This window comes from Scomber japonicus, chromosome 22 (assembly GCF_027409825.1).
Source record: "Scomber japonicus isolate fScoJap1 chromosome 22, fScoJap1.pri, whole genome shotgun sequence".
Taxonomy (NCBI): Eukaryota; Metazoa; Chordata; class Actinopteri; order Scombriformes; family Scombridae; genus Scomber; species Scomber japonicus.
The window spans coordinates 3,485,331-3,504,034 of NC_070599.1; positions in this window are offsets into that span (position 1 = coordinate 3,485,331).

The window sequence follows — 18,704 nt, forward strand, 5'->3', positions numbered from 1 at the left end:
ATGGCTCTGCTGTTTGTCTAGGTTACACTTCCTTTATTTGTGTGTCCATCTTCAGAGGATTACTCTCTGAACTTCCTGTTAAGTGTGAGCAGCAGTTGCTTTTCAAAATAAGTTCAACCTCGTTAGCTTTGCAGCAAAAAGATACTGACTGAATGAATATTCTATTTGTCATATAGATGGAGCTGCACCCATCAGTTATTATCCAATGATCTCTCCTGGGTCTGTTCACAGGCTTTCCTCTCATCCAGTAATCATCTCAGTAGTATTCCTGATCAGTGGTGGTCTGTGTCCTGTTTGAAATGGTTTGGTTATGGTTAAGATGAGGTTTGGGGAAAAGCAGCCATGCAGACAGCTCTTTGAAGCTGTCAAACATGCACATACATAGAATAAACATGCTCATATTGACACTGACATACTGATGCTTAGCAGGTATAATAATGTTTACCATGTTAACCATTTAAGTTTAGCATGTAAACATACTAGCATCTGCTAATTAGCACTCAGCTCAAAGCACAGCTGATGGGAATGTCATTACTGAGCGGACACACTGACATTTGGAGCTGCTGGTGAAAAAGTCACAGGATTACCAAAGTTATTAGAATTCATCCTGAGGGGGAACATGAAGGTAACATATTTCAGTGATCCAGCAGTGGTTGAGATGTACCATCCGATACCACAAATGTTAAAGATCCCCTCCAGACATGATTCAACACACATACATATAATCCCCCCCCCCTCAGAATTCAAGATTCATTAAGATTCTTACAGCTCCTCCTTCTCCCTCATGTACAAATCCAGAATATATAAATATGTCAATATATTTCATTTTAGAGGTGTAACATTCTTGGTGTATGTGCACAGGAGGTATGTGCACACTATCAATACATCAATCAATCAATCAATCAGACTTTATTTATATAGCACTTTTCATACAACAAAATGTAACACAAAAGTGCTTTACGTGATAAAGACGAGCAAGCACAAAGCAAAACACACACACACCAAAAAAAACAAAAAAAACCCAAAACAAGTACAATGAAGTACAAATAGAAGAAATAGAAGAAATGAAATACAAAAATAAGGAGGAAGACTTTAAATTTAAACAAATAATTAAAATATGTAACCAGAATTAAAAAGTTAACTAGTGAAAAGCCAGGTTAAAAAGGTAAGTCTTAAGTTTGCTTTTAAATATGTCCATTAGACATGACTGGCTCCAAACTGGTAGTGATGTCACAAATCATGCTTTTACATACACATGTTAAACTGAGATGTAGGCTCATATGTTTGTGCTGCCACAGGGCTCAAAGTGAGCTGAGCTTATTTCCCCAGCTGTGCTGGTTTGGTATGATGATGATGAGGAGAGGTGTGTGATGGGTGTGATGGGTGTGATGATGCCAGTCCAGCAGCACACACTGCAGTCTTGGGGCCAAGAATGAGTGCACCTCATGCAGTTATATTCCATAATAATCTGTCACTTAACTTGGTGAAAGCTCAGCCTTATTAATCTCTCTGAAACCCATGTATTAATGTGTTGCTCATCTTTCCACTAACAGTTTTATTATGGTTATTATGACATTAATCCCCATAAAAAGAGTGATTCCTATCAGCATCTTTCATCTACAACAGCTACCGTCCTATACTGATGGCCATCTGTATGGAGTTTATTCCCTATCTTAATTCAAGAGCATATTAAATGGATTTGAGAGCAGTATTTATTGATTTCATGCTCAGATTTTGTGATATTTTCTCTCAAAACTCTGCTCTCGCACTCAAATTTGCTCTGCGCATGCTCACAGTGTGTCCTCGCACTCGGTTACAACACTGCTCGCACAGATTTCCTGCGCTCGCACTCGAGTTCTTCCTCTCGCACTCAAGTATCTTGTGCTCTCGGATCTCTGCTCTGCTCTCGGATTTTTTGTGGCTCAAAGCTGTCAACCAATAGAAGGCCGGCTAGTATTGACCAATCAGACTGTCCCTGTTTGTTTATGGGTGCGTTCGCTGTTTTTCGAGGAGCGTCGCATACGGGCGGGCACTGTTTCAACCGGGTTTATACACTCCTGACCTCCGCTGCTGTAATAAATGTGGTTTCTTTCATTTTTTTGACCACTGTTGGTCAGTGTTTTGGTTTATGCTTTTGGTTCACTGTCAGTGCTCAGCTGTTTTAAGAGAGAAAGCTCTAACAGTCCACTCTACAAAACCCCAAAATATTGAGCTGTTAATTATGTTTGAGGAGGATTTAGCAGCTAAAGAGCTGAATATTTCCCTCAGAAGTTGTTAGAGAACAAAAACAAAGAGAAAAGAGAGTGAATATTGGAGGTACAGTCACCGGTGTCATGACTCCAAATGAATGATAATGTTGATCATTTACTGCTGATGTGAAAATAAACAAGTGTTTTATGTGACACAGATGATTGTTTTGCGTTTGAACAGGTTAGAACCATAGACATATACATGTCTATGGTTAGAAGGGTGGAAGAACAGTGAATGCACCCATAAACAAACAGGGACAGTCTGATTGGTCAATACTAGCCGGCCTTCTATTGGTTGACAGCTTTGAGCCACAAAAAATCCGAGAGCAGAGCAGAGATCCGCGAGCACAAACTACTTGAGTGCGAGAGGAAGAACTCGAGTGTGAGCGCAGGAAATCTGTGCGAGCAGCGTTGTAACCGAGTGCGAGGGAGCAAATTTGAGTGCGAGAGCAGAGTTTTGAGAGAAAATATCACAAAATCTGAGCATGAAATCAATAAATACTGCTCTCAAATCCATTTAATATGCTCTTGAATTAAGATAGGGAATAAACTCCATACATCTGAAGCTGGAAGCTATATGTTTGACCTGCAGTTGGAATGATATTGTGCATGTTCACAGCTACACACAGACAGCCAGCACCAATAAACCTCTGTGCTTATGTGAACGTCAGACTTGGGTTTTTGTCTTCTTTTGCATCTAAACTGTAACATACCAAATACTGTAGCACTGGAAACACTCTGATCACATACACACACGCACACACACACACACATACACACACGCACACACACACACACACATATACACATTTTCACACCTTGGATGCTGCCCAGTATGACTGCAGGCTGATCTGCTGGCCAATGATCAGCTCCACTGGAGCAAGGTGGGGTTACTCAAGGTCACTTTGGTGGTAATGAGGGAGGGGCACGTGCTGCTCTGTCTCTGCCCCCCCCCCCCCACCCCCCTGTTTTAGTTAGTTCTGATTATAAACATGAAAGAATAGACACTGCTCACTAAATAATGATCACTCCACCTCCTCTCCTGACATCTACGTGCATGAGAATGAGTCAGAGACAGGAGCAGGATGCAGGGACAGAGCAGAGATCCTTTGCTGGGGAGAGTGATGAAAGGGATTTAACACTTTAGAATAATTTGTCAATGGGAATATTGAATGTTAAACCTTTCAGTCAAGCTGTCCTGTATGACCAGTAAAATCAGCATCATTTATTTGAAAATGTGATAACTTAATATCATACCGTTCCCAGGTGAACCATCGTATGCTATGCTCACTTTCAAACTGTAAATCAACAATGGACCCTCAAATTCATTGTCATTTATTTGTAAAGGCATAGACCACCAAAAAAATGGAATTTGCAAATGACTATCTCACCTGTATATGACTCCAGTGATTAAATTAATCCACATGTAACATCTAACATGTTGTCAGGGGCCAAACACTTCCTCTGGATGTAATTATAAAATGTACCCATCATTTTTCTCACAGTATAGTCAGATCAAAGTGTCAAAACACAGGAGATACAGGAAAATGACATCTACTCTGTTAAAAATGTACTGGGAGAGAAGTTTGGAGTGTGTTAAAACCACCACAGTCTGAAACCTTTCCGTTGCCGTGACACCCACCATTGACCATCTGGTCACAAGCTTGCTTCTCTAACCTTTTGGCCACCACTGCCCACTGCAGATGGTCATTGTGATGCTGACTAAAAATTGCATATTAAAGATCAAGCTGTCCAGAGAAATGAAGTCAATAAAAAAAAAACATCTGTCCTTAGCAGTACTTTTCAGCTGCTCACTTATATTAAAATACAACAACACATTCTTCTGCAAAGAATTCAAAAAGAAAGTAGCAAACACCCACCTATAATGTATGATAATGCATTCTCTCCATGTGATTCCTCCCTGTATCCAAGTGCGTCACAGGTGCGCCCCGAATGTGCCAAGGTAACGTTCCCCCTGCTGCAGTGTTCAGAGCACACTTCACTGTGATCTGTCGCTCAGGTTACAAAAACACAAAGTGTGCATATGCATCATTCTGCACAGAGAAGCTCCTACATGCCCTTTGCATAATATTAACACTGTGTATGTTATATTCAAACTAATATTATGATGTCTTTAAAGACTGTGTAAAGTGAATTCAGACATTTTCTTCTAAACACATTAAATAGGTCATAAATGTATTTCTAAAAAAGGTGTAAAAAGCATTTCAACCATTTAGATTTGAATTGTGGAGCTAGGCTTCACAAACTGTGTTTCAACATTTCTGTGTTCAGGATTTAGTGGGCGGGTCTGAAACTCACATGATTAGTATAAACCCGCCCCTGCTGCTGTAGAGGTATAAATACATTCAGCACACACTACTACTACTACAGTCTACAGTTAGCCACCAAGCTAGCAGCCCAGTTAGCCACTGAGCTAGCAACTGAGTTAGCAGCAGAAAGCTCTCAGACGTAGCGTCCATGTTTCTGGTGGTGACTTTGATTGACAGGTGACACTTGGTAGGGGGCGGGGTTTCAGCGGACTCGGTGGGCACTCCCACAGCGTTTGGGAGCAGAGAAAGAGACTGATTTTTACAAAACTTTGAAGCCTAATTTCATATATTTGGTGATTTTTTTGATTATTCATATTTGACAGGGTGGTTAACAACACACTTTTCTGTGGTATGTCAAACTCAGAACACATATTTATTCTTACTTTACACAGTCTTTAATGAGGAAAAATGAACTTGAAAAGAGACAAGCTGCAGATATTTGCTGATTTGTGTCCTATTAATATTCCTACTGCTACTGCAAACACATGTGGGGGTCACTCCTGTATTTTGGATAGTTATTCCATGGAAAAATGTGGAATTTCAGCCGTCTGATAAAAAATGTGGGGATCTTTGTGAATGTTGTTAGTGAATATTTTGGAGATTTTGTTACTGATGGATTTAACACTGGTGTTTTAGAAGGGTGCTGAGCTTTTTCTCATCTGTTCCTCCCACATCCAGACAAACTAGTGCGTCAAGCTTTCATTTGTTTAACAGCTGCTTTTTTAAAATTGAATCACTCTGAAGTTGGATTTTTATGAGTGGGGAGAGGTTTCAACTGTCAGCTGGCAGGTCGCTGCTGTCAATGAGTGTGTGTGTGTGTGTGTGCGTGTGGTGGGGGGAGGGTGTGGTGTTTTGGTTTCCCTTCTCCCACCATTCAACCTGAGCACCTGCAGCTGATCTACTAATCAGCCCTAGCAGCCACAGCAGTGTAAAGCCCCGGCTCATCTCTCCAGACTCTGCTGGATCATTCAATGCACTACAGACTGAATTCTACTAATCCTGTTCTCTGGCTTAGTTCTTTGTGACCTGCGAGGTTGTTTCTCTGCTCTCCTGAATTCTACTAATCCTGTCCTCTGCCTGAGCCTCAGTTTCATCACTGCCAACCTTCGATATACCTGCCACATCGGCCTTGTTCTCGTCTGGTGTTTGCCAATTTAGATTGTGGATCTCCTGTTTGCTCGGTCCTGTTTAAAGCCCCTCTGCCTGCTCCGCTCTGCCATTCTCACCTATTTGTCATATCTAAACCCAAAGACTCAGCTAAGCCATCTTTATACAATTCGAGTTACAATAATCTTCCCTTTAACCCTTCCTGTGTCTCCTGGTCTGTGTTTTGCTTTTGAGTTGTGAATTGAACTGTTACAACAGCTGCTGTGTTTAGATGTATTTAAGCAGCTGCTGGTGTCTTAGCATTCTGATTCTAGTTGGCTGTGTTTTATCACAGGGTTAAATAGAATAGAATAGAATAGAATAGAATAATAAAGAACTTCAACCACCATGGTTGAAAATTGTCTTTAGCTCACCAATAACAGACATAGAGTAGACAGCAATGACATAAGATCCATAGAATAACCTCCATAAAATCATTCTTAAAATACAAGTATAAAATATCCGTTCCTGTGTGTGTGTATTGCATATTGATGATTTAGAAAATATGAATTGCAATTGGGATAACAGACTTAAATATATAAATAATAAGTAATCCTGGCTGTCAAAGATGTTATTCATGAGTGTGTGTGATTCTGGATGACTCATACCTGTGACAAGTGGACTCACACAGGGATGAGGGCTGGTCACTAAATCCTAATTGATCATCTTATTCAGCAGTCCAGTGATGTTTGTGGTCCACTTCATGCATCTTTTCTTGTTGATTAGTGATCAATAAATGTAACATTTAGGAGACAGGACTTCCCAGGCTACACAAACTTCACTAAAGTCCTGTTTCCATTAAAGTAAAATTTAGGAGATGGGAACTTTACAGGAACATCCTCTCACTCGGTCCTCTCAGTCATTAGCTGTGTCCCAATTTGAATGACGCAATGGATCTTGGGATATGGGAGGCTAGTAGCAGTGCGTCCTCCAAAAAGAGGGAAAAGGAGGCCGCATTTGTAGGCTGCATTCGAAGGAGCCATTGAATTGGAACAGCCTTCACGCAGTGTTGTGACGTAATCAGCCTTCAAATGCATCCTTCGAAGGATGCAGCCCCTGAACTGGGACACAGCTATTGTGTTTCCATTGCAGAGTAGGACGCGTTGATAGGACTCACTGGACTCTGGACTAATCATTATGTTTCAATACAATTTCGATCGTCACATACTCGCTTTGCTACAGTTTTGACTGTGATGTCACTGAGACAACGCACCAAAAGCGTAACAACTCAACAAAGAAAACAGCAATGAGGAGGTCAACATATGTCTTGTTGTCCATCTCCATCTTCTACTAGTACGCTTCTTCTGCTGGATTTTAGAAACAGCACTTATTTCAGTGCTTTTTGTTGATCATATACCTCTTTGAGTATACCCAACCAGCACTGAACATCAAGCCCCACCCAGCAGTTTTTTGGGGCCGTACAGAGTACATACCCCAAGTCAGGTACTTGCTTGGCCCCGTAAAAGCTCTGGGAGGTTGTGCTTCAGGGGCGGTTCCTGCTATGGAGACACGCGCCAATGGTCACAACCCCGTAAAATTACCCCAAAGTTCCTGCAGTGGAAAAGGCCCTTAAATGTCTGTTGTAAACCTTTATCACAGATTAGAGATAAACTTCTTGATCCAACTTTGACCTAATGCAATTGTGCATACACAGTTTTCCTGTTAAATGAGGGATTTTTAGGGCCAAAAGGTGTTCTTACTTTCAGTTTGACCTACAATAAAGTTTAAGCATGTTTATTAACTGTCAGTGTTCAGTCTGTTTTGACTTTTCTGTAGTGATGTCACCATGTTCCCAGATTCATTCTGCCGAGTAAAAAAATAGAAGAAAATAATCAATGCCCAAAAATAACCTTTCCTTTAATAACATAGAGCTTAATCCTGCTGAGATCAAGCAGAAAATCTGCTTGTCAAAACTGTCGATCAATCGTTTCAGACTCCTCAGCTGATTATTGACAACCAAAAAAGTAGAAGAATTGTAAGCCTTTTACAGTATTATCAACTTTTTTTTTTAGGCATGTAGCCAGAGAACATCTGCCAAATGAATATAAGAATATAAAAGCCTCAGCTTAGTCACACAGGGGAAAAAAACAGTGACTGTCCTCAGAGCAGCCTTTTGGAAAAGATTATTGTTGTCAGTATTTCAGGATCTCTCCATCATATTCAAATATGTATTAATGGAGCTTATCGAATGCAACACAGTGACTCAACTTTACCAGGCAGTCATTTAGTGAATGGGGCTTTTTTCCTCCTCAATAGACCTGTGTGAAAGAGCAGTAACACAGCACCACTTTCCAATCTGCATGTCACTCTCATCCATAAAAGCTGAGGTCTAAGTCTAATTGTGGTAATGATTGTGGTTCAGTTCCAAGAACAACCTGTGATGGTTGACTGTCCACAATGTGATGAACTTAAACATTGGGTCTCATGCAATAATAAAATCAAGAAACCAAGAAAATCATCAAATACTTTAACTAAATTCTTCTTTCTGTTAAGTTTGTTTGTACAAGTATTTTCACTTGTTCCTGAGAAAGTGAATGTTCCTGAGATTTTGTCATTGGCATCATCAACACCACTAAAATGTTTTGAAGGGGACTTGGTTCTGGTCTGTTTAAGTTTTGTGAGTTTTATTCATAAAGATGTTCCCAGAGAATCAAAAGAAGACTTAGAGGTCGCTGCTGTGATAAACCAGCAGACACATTTATCAATGTCAGTAGTTGTATTAGAGGAGCTGAAACTATTGGAAGATATGAATCCATTGGAGCTGAGTGTTTTTCATGCAAGCTCTCACACCACATGAATTTAAACAGTAGAGATAAGACACAATGCCACTAATTGTGAAATGAACATATGAAACATATCGGCCTCACACACTGCTGCTCACACACTCAGAAAGTGTCCAGAGGTGTGATATGGGGAGGCTGGGAAATATTTAACTTCATGCAAATGTCCTCAAAAATATGACAATACATGAAAAACAATAGTTGTAGACGTGTTTGACATGACAACCCAGCCAGCATGTCTATGAGGGCCCCACATGGGTTGAATGCGGGCTATGTGGGTACTGAGTGGGCATGGGCTTGAACTGGGTACATTTTGCAGGTCCCACATGGTTTTTAGTAACATGGGCCCCACATGTGAAGCCCACTTGGGCTGACTGTATGAGCCCCATAAGGGATGTAAGTGGGCTAAGCGGGCATGAGCATAAACAGTGCAAACTGTACGAGCCCCATATTGTTTCAGAAACATGGGCCCCACATATGAAGTCCATGTGGACTGCCTAAATGGGCCCCATTTAAGGTCCATTCTGACCCCAAATGGGCTAACCTATGGGGCCTACATGTGTCTCACCCAGTTGGGCCCCATCTGAAACCCAGTCAGAACCCACTTGAAGGGCCATATGGGCAAACACAGGTGGGGCCACCATGGAAACTGCGGACAAACCCACATTTGCAGCCTACATGTACCACTTATGGCGCCCACATGGACATCCTGGCTGGGAATGCTCCAGAAAAGTAATAGTTCTATCTATTATACTATATACTATCACATGGTCAGGTGTGTGTGTTTATTATTACTAGTTTTATTTCTGCATCTTGGACTATCAATTCCATTGGTTGACGACACTCTACTTTACACCTTTGAGAATAATTGCTGAAATTCAATAGGGGGAAAACGAGCAATCAGACGATCAGACAGGTTGAAAACACACCAACAGTCAGATTATGTAAACCTCTTTATTTGGAGGTCAAACTGAAAGTGAAAGCACCTAAAATAATAAACCATAATCCAGTAATCCCTGCACATTGACCCTGTGCACAACTACAGTAAGTACAGTAGGTCAAAATTGAAACAGGAAGTGTGATGGATTGTACAGGGTAATCGTTAGGGCTGCAAAATATGAAGATAATCTACAGTTTGCAATGACATTGTTCAATATTGTGATGATAATATGACAATAAATATTGAAGTGTGCATATTAGCTGTACAGCTCTGCTTTAATAGGTACACTACTAACACATACCACAAACATTAAATAGCCCATGTCCACTGAATAAAGAAATGTAATACATTATTTTAAAATGTTGAACATGAATACCCAACCAATTAATAAGAACCTTATAATACCTCGATAAGGCTTTATAACTATAAGAAATTCAAGTTTTATTTCCTCTGCTCCCTTTAAAATAATATAATAACATCTCTTAGCAAACAGCGTTGAAATGAACAAGATATCTGGGGTAAACAACTTTAATAATAAATACATTAATAAATTAAAAATCACTGACTGCAAAGAGGGACGATTAAATGTGATTTCTGTTGGACTCACACTGCGTGTATTGGTTTCCTATTAAAATTCAAAAGAGGGCATAGATTCAGATTATCATCACAGAGTCACTTCACGCTGTCTACACAGTCATGAATGCTTTCTGAAATGAAAGAAACCAAATGTTGAAAATGCAGAGTGCAAAATGATTCTATACAAATATTTATTACTCACTTTCATGCCACTACTTTTGTCCATTACTGGAACCTGTAGAATGATGACTCAGTTCTTCCAGTGTTCTCATTGGTCAGCGGTGAATTAAACAGTCCAACCACACATTCCATTCCACCTTTCTACCTGTACCATCAAATGAATGTATTTGTCACCATAACTAACCTGTGACAATAGGAAATGCATCATATTAAGGAGGTATTGATTACTTTCGTCACATGCTCTAAAAGAAAATCCAACAAATATGGAATAAATTACAGCATTCCCTCATGTCCATTCAGTATAATTTTGAAAATACACAAAATGATGAGATCCAGAGATGATCTATTGGCTGGAGGGATAAATAGACTTCATTTTGGCGGATGATAAATAGATTTGCGTGTTAAGTGAAATATCAATGTAATTAATTCTGACAGCCTCCGCTTTGGGCAGCCAGGACTCACACTGGTAATGGTAAGACTGTAGCAATCACATCAGAGCGTAGAGACAAGAACATTTAGAAGATTGCTGCGCCAAGCACATCTGGACCAGCTGTTGCAGTGTTCTCTATGTCTCCAGAGGGCTTTCCAGACTGTAATTTAGCAGGAATTAGCAACACTAAACCAGGAACTCCACCCTTATACAGGCGTCCAGTGAACTGCCTGATAATCTACCTAGACAAGAGAGAGACAATTCCCATGCTCATACTGGGCTTTGTAAGTTCAAGCCAACAAGTCTAGAGAAACAACATGCCAGACATAAATACGGCCTGGTCAGGAATGGGCTGGACAAAATAAATTGAACATCTTACATTACAACGATTACAATACCATCAGAGAATACATGTTTGAAAATGAATCAAAATGAATTACACCAAATCATGTAATGTAAATAATGTTTGAAATGGTGCGAGAGGAACATAGTGAAAGTAAAGCTAGTAATCAGTTGTCAGTTCTGCTTAGAGGTGTGTCAGCTCATAGAAGAAGACAATTTTATACAAATCAGAGCGTATAATGCTGTGGACACCTCCACCTGAACTTAGAAGATAAGAAATACCAATTCAGAATCTTAAGGATCCCAGCACTGAAACTAATCACCAAAACACTGCAAGAGAGTGAAGACATTTACTCATAAAAAACAAAAACAAAAATGCTTCAAGCTACTGGGGGAAAAAACAGACATTATGATGTTCCGGACCTTCACTTGAGGACATTTTCACTAATTGGACCTCAGTGAATTTTAATTGAATACCCCTGCTTTAGCTCCTTGTCTGATCTGACAACCATTCTGGCTGATGAGGATTCAGGCTTGATAGAGGATGCATAGAGTGTGTGAAATGGTCGAGAGGAGCTTGTTGAAGAACAAGAGTGATGATTGCTGTGGTTTGTGTGCTTGTTACATGTTCTACAGACCTGCTGGTGTCTTCATCTAAAGCCAGAGACAGAAAAACAACAGACACATACACACTTAGAGCCTCAGGGCATGAATACATTATACACAATAGTCTTAACTTGTTGTAAACACAGCAATGCAATTATCCCCAGAGTGGTTCTGGAAGCACTGAACCATGCTAATGGTGTGCCATTGCATCACTCAGTCAGAGCGCAGCCTTGAACACGTTCTATAAAGTACATGAAAAGACAACATGCCGTGACTCCGACTTAAGCAGATGTCGTATTTGCAACCTCAACGCATCACTCCCCATTTTCAGTTCAAATTGAGCACTACTTTAATGATTCCATTCAGTGAGACCATCAAATACCCGTCAGATTAATAAAAGGGTCCTGACACAACCCAGCTGACACAGATCAAGTATCAATAATGTGTAGGGGCAGTGAGCTGGATGGGGATGACTGTTAACAGCAGGTGTGTAGCAGGGATGAATGAGTAGCTGACAGCCTGAACAGATCATGTTGAAAAGCAGCACTGTGATTGGATCAGCTCACAATGAGCTGATGCAGCATACATGACTTGCGTGTCTGAGTTACTGTAAGCTTCATTTATGTTTCTGGCAAACATATGGGTTCTACATGGGTCTCAACCAGTTGGGCCCCACCCGAAACCCATTCAGAACCCACTTAAAGCCCATATGGGCAAACACAGGTGGGGCCACCATGGACACTGCAGACAAACCCATGTAGGACCCATATTTGCAACCCAAATGTAACCCTTATGGACATGCTGGCTGGGAAATCACACATTTAGCTGTTGTGGAAATACTGGTATTTAGAATAAATGAACTTCAACATGTTAAATATACTGTATGGAAGGTAGTTAATGAAATATTTTAAATAGCACCTTTAGTATTTGGTGGCTCTCCTAACTCGCCCAGTCTCTCGTTATCTGGTAGTTTTGTTCTACTATTGTTAGCTATCTGCCTTGTTATGCTGCATTCCATTTACCTCGAAAGTTGAAAATTTGAGCTGGGAATGACATCACACGCGAGTTTGCGTCCTTCCAGTTAGAAAATCAGAAACCAGTTTTAGCCAGGTTAGCTACTGATAGCAACTGATAGCTTGCATACAAGCAGTGTAGCAACATATTCACAGATAGAAGTTGGACAGTGCCGTATGTACGACTGATTTAATGAAAAGTAAATAAGACAAAAGTGCTAATAAACAGGATATTACTACAACTTACAAACTGTTGATACACAGGGCTGCCATCTTGGATTTTGAGGTTTTGGCTGGTGGGGTACATCCAACTTTCTGAGTCAGAGATACGACTTTGGGGGGGCGTTCCAGTTGAAATTTCCGACTAGAAACTCAGAAGTTCCAGCTTCCGAGTACAACTGGAATGCACCACTAGCTAACCTGGGCTATTTCTGTTAGCAAGTAGCATTGACCATGACAGCTGATGGGGATAATTACAGATAATAGTTAAACGTTCAGTGTTGATGACTTAAGCTGATGACTGAAGATATTTAATTACAGACTTGTTGTCTGATAGTTTGACTTCTGAATAAAGACACATAATAACAAACACAATTTCAAAATGCACTCATTCAAACAACTAATCAATCTTCTAGATAAAAGAAGTCTCTTTGTTCAGTCTGTACATACTATTCTAGACATGCAGATAAAAAGCTCTGCAGTGTTCGACTGTTTACCAAAAAAGTAGACTACTGTTGGCATTACGAAGTGATTCATCAGGGTAAAGAAGACAAAAGCATTAAGTTCCTATGGTGGGCTCCAGGAAATGCACAGAAATGTTATTCATTCAAGTGTGGAGGCCGAGCAGGAAACAGTGTCAGAAGGCAGAAATGTTCAATTCCATCCTGCTGAAAGAAGCTCAAAGGAGTAAACACTGTGGAAATATATAAATATAAATATCAAAATAAAAGCTGCAACCTTTACACCAGCATTTAAAGATAGAATGACTCACAAAAAAACAAGCTGTTTGGATCAGGTCAGTGAGTGCCAGTATAAAAAGTGGTGGAAATAGTCAAAGAACAGTGATGAAGATGATGAAACGATGAACACAAAATTTGACACATTTGCAATGGAAACAGATTTGGTGAATAAATGATGAAGACGTACATGAAGCCTGTGAGAAAAAACATCAAATTGTATTCCACGTGGTTTTCCATTGTTTGAGCTTTGACTCCCGCTGTTTTAATGACATCATCTTGTTGTATCCTCTCCTTCTATGGTTTAATAACACTGATTGGAGAATTAGTACCGCCAACTGTTTATCTTCTCATATTCACGCAACAGCAGTGAATGGAAACAAACATGAATTCACATTTTCTTTTGACAGTTTTCTCGGAATTCGGTTGAAATGAGCTCCATTTGGATGGAAACCTGGCTAGCATGTAAGCTTAACTGGCAACAGTGCTTCTGTGTGTGTTTGTGTTCAGCTCAGCCTCTGACTGAACTCTGAACTCAACAGCAACTCCAGCTCTGTCGTCTCCCTCTCGTCTCTATTCCTTGTCCTGAGGCAGATTTATACATTTGTCAGGAAAATAAAAGATTTGAACCTTGCTCTGATGCATCTTCACATCAGATTGCACCACTGCAGGTACATTTGCATCTAATTGCATCTTTCTAATGGCTGTGTATGTAATTGCACAGTCTTTAAAATTCTTATTGCGATCTGGCTGAACACACTTACTGGCAAACTACCCTCCAAAAATTACATTCACATAGAAGTAAATTGGAACATATTTTCACACAAATCTAATGAACTCTATTCAGGGTTGTTTCTTTTATTTATTTATTTTAAAATAAAATCCCTTCATTTACCTATCAACATATGGTATTATAGCAATCATCCTATAAAAGCTATGCCTTAGGTTTTACCTACAGATTTTTTACAATTAACAGAAGATTTTTGTGTTAACTTGAATGCTGTTTGCTAAAATGTAGGTGATTCAGAGATAATTTAATATAACTTATAACTTAATATATTATTATTCATCAGTGTGTCCGAAGTAAGAGTTTATTTTTATTTTAAGAGGGAAGGTATGTACCTAAAGTCTACTGAATCTGTTAATTATTATTAAGTTTGGTTTTCATCTTTTCAGATTAATGCAAGATTTCTCTGATAAACTGGAATACGTTTTATTTTCTCTTGAAGTTTTACTCTGGGTTAAAGTACTCGATTCTGCTGAGTGGACAACTAAAGTATGCACTTCACTCCATTGACTGCTATGATAGTAATGGTTGCAAATTGTGCTTTAGTATCAGTGTTTCAAACATCAGTTATTCTCGTCATGCATGTTACTTGTTTGCAAAACTACAATGCTCTGATGAATCTGATCATGTGTCAAATACATTACATATAAATATATAAATATATAATATCTCATATCTTATCATATCAGTTCATGTTATGTTATATTTAGGTTCAGGTTGTCATGATGAAACCAGTGGACAGCTCACATTTCAGATGTCTATGAGTTGTTAACAGCTCCACCAAATAGTCATTTTTCCCTTTAAATTTCTCATGCTTTCATTTCAATAAATGTTCAAATGATCCAATATTTCAGCAACAATCAAAGATTAGAGAAGAAGTCAAAAAACTGAAAACACATTTGTGTATCAGAACTTTGTTTTTTCTTCGTTCCTCTTAATCATCTCAGCAGCCCTCACATTTATCTGCTGACCCTTTTACCTGGTCTACATGTACATGGTGTGCATGTGTGTATAGTTTTTTTGGGTGATACGGTGGTGCAGTGGTTAGCACTGTCGCCTCACAGCAAGAATGTGGTCTTCTGTATGGAGTTAGCATGTTCTGTCCAGGGTGTACCCCACCTCTCACTCACTGTCAGCTGAGATTGCCTCCAAATAGAACATGGATGGATCTCTGATTTGTATTTGTATGTTTGTATGTATATTTTAAAGAGGTGTTCCAGGCATGTTGGACTGGGAGGAGACCTCAGGGTAGACCCAGAACACGCTGGAGAGATTACATGTCTCTCCTGGCCTGGGTACGCCTTGGGATCCCACAAGAGGAGCTGATGAGTGTTGCTGGGGAGAAGGATGTTTGGGTTCTATTGCTCATCTTCCCATCATGACCTGGCCCTAGATAAGCAGCAGAAAACGGATGGATGGATGGATGGATGGATGGATGGATGGATGGATGGATGACTATATATGTGAAACAATGTATTGTATTGACATAAGTACACATATCTGTATCTGTATATTTCATATATTCTGTACATTTACTATATGTAAGTATAAAACATAGCTGCATGGTTAAGCTTAGGAAAAGATAATGGTCTATGGTTTAGTACCAGAGAAGAACACAGTGACTTAATGAATGAAACAGAATGTGTTGACTATTCACTAACCTCACATTGCTTTTGTTACCTCATCCTGAACACATGGAGTACATGTGAACTTTAAACTCTGGTATTAAACTCAAAACTCTGAACAATCTTGTTTCTAGTGAAGACATAAAATAACATTAATACTTGTGTGGGAAGGTCAGACCTATTAAAGAATACAAAGCCACTTCTGAACAGTGCGCTAAGATAAAGTCATCGCTGGGCCAACGATGACTCATTACTTATTCATCAAATGTATTTCCATTACTACTTATTGAATTTTTTATCAGCATAGAATTCTGTTTCAAGTGACTTTAAAAATATTTTACCAGCTTCTGTCATTTCTGTTAGATTTGCAAATGGATCCAGGAGAGAAAGAAAGAATGGACCCCCCCCCCCCCTCCTTTTATCTGTTTTATCTGCTCTTCTCTCTGGTTGGAACAAAGCAGAGGAGTCTGATTGTAGAGGCTAGGTCTGGATGTAAAACCCTCACATCTGTTTCTAATCTCTCCTCTCTCTCTGCCTGTCTGCCCTTCTGTTGTCATTTGGCTGAGGATTGATTGCAGCTTCGGCCCTGCGGTGTGTGTTAGTCCGACTAACACACACCGCTTTTCAACTCAGGAATGTTTAGATCACGCCTTCAGGTTGGAAAGGTTTTCACTCTGAATGCTGCACGGTGAATGTGTTGAATTTCCTGTGACATTCATTTTAACTTTGTTAGAGTTGAGAATCCTGACCCTACCTGAACATTTTCTCGTTCACGTTATCGGGTTCAGGTCTTGGGTCAGTGCTACATTTGAATTAGACCAGACAGGAACCTGCAGTACCTGAGTAAGAGCCTGATGAGAGGATGACATTAAAAGCATTTCCATCAGGAGGAAGATCCACGACTAAATGAGTTTTTATGAAGAGGGTCAGTTCACATATTAGTACTGAAGGTATTTTCAGAATGTAAATGCTTTTCACTGTTGTCTCCATTGTTGGCAGCAGCAGCAGCAGAGAGGGTGAGGATGGGTTGTAGACTTGTATCTGAGTTCCCTGAAAGACAGAACAAACAGATGAGTAGTGATTGTGTATAAAGTGATGTAGTTTCAGATGTGGAGGCAAAGTCCACAACCTTTACACACTGTTACATTACACATAAACACAGTACAGTATTAGTAAAACATTATCTTTTGAACACATATTAAAAACATATTATAAATAATGATATCACTGTTTTGATTATACTGTACTGTATACTGTTATTGGGTGAATATAAGTACATGTATAGATGTGTATTTATGTGGGTGGGTAAGGACATAGGTACAGATACTGTATGTATATATGATAATGTCTGATATAGACTAAATAGTGTTATATGGGATTAATTATACAGTGACATTTGTGATCTATTAAACGATTATACAAGTTTAGTATATTAAAGACCCCTCTCACTCCTTATTATTATAAGTATGTGTGTGTATGTATATGTATGTATGTATGTATGTATATGTATATGTGTGAATGTATGTATATACAGTACTTTACGAAAGTCTTAGGCCATCATGCAAACACAAAATACAGGAAATATGTACACAAAATGTAACATTAATTATTAAATATTATTAATTGAGCCTCCATTCCATTTAGGTTTAAGGGAGTCAGGTTCCTGCTATTACTGAAGTGTTCATTTTTTAATACTACATACACATTTACTGTATTTTTTTGGTTGTATTCTAATAAAGAGTAAAGTAATTATTATATGGTCATTATAGCATTGCTAAAACAATAAATGTAATGGCGGCCTAAGACTTGGCAGAGAGGACTGTGTGTTTATCTGTAAAAAGCAGGAAAATCTGTCAAATTCAGTGAAAATTTCCATTTCCACATGTTTGTCAGCCGACACACCTCAAAGTCAATCACTTTGCTTATAGTCCAGATATACAGTACTGTGCTAAAGTCTTAGGCCACCATTAGATTAGTTGTTTTAGCAAAGCTATAATGTATAGAATTATTTCTCGGTCTCTTTAATAGAACACAAACAGAACATACAGGAAATGTGTATGCTGTATTAAAAACTATTCTATTGGCTAATGACAAGTATTTAGTATGACCTCTCCTTACACTGGAGTAATAGCAGGAATCTGGCTCTCTTAAACCTAAATGGAACGGAACCTTAATTAAAAATCATATTTAATAATTAATGTTAAATTATGTGTACATATTTTCCTGTATTTTCTGTTTGACTGTTGCACAGTACTGTATATATATACTTGTTTCCCTTTTTACTTGATGTTGTAATGTTATATTTTGTATGCATTGTGAACCTCTATGCTTATGGTTGGAGCAAAGCTGCAGCTAAAGGACATCCTAATAAAACTAAACTAAACTATGGAGGCAAAATTGGCTGATTTGAACTGATCAAACATTGTGTTTGTAGAGGAATGCATTCTGCTGTACTCATGGGTGCCTGGTTATGTTTTAAATGGGGAGAAAATTAATATAATTGTCATAATTGTCAGAGGATCTGGGGGTCCTCACCTAGACATTTTTAATTTAATTCTAGGAATAAGTCAAGAAAATTCATTCAATGAAAAGCAGAAATGCTTCAAGAGTAGTATATCATTGGGTGGAACAGGTAAATGATTATTATAAGAATGAAAAGGAAAATACGGTGCATACTAACTTAAAAACGTTTTACTATTCAGGAGAAAGTTTCAGAGTGACATAGACACACAGCATCCTTAGTC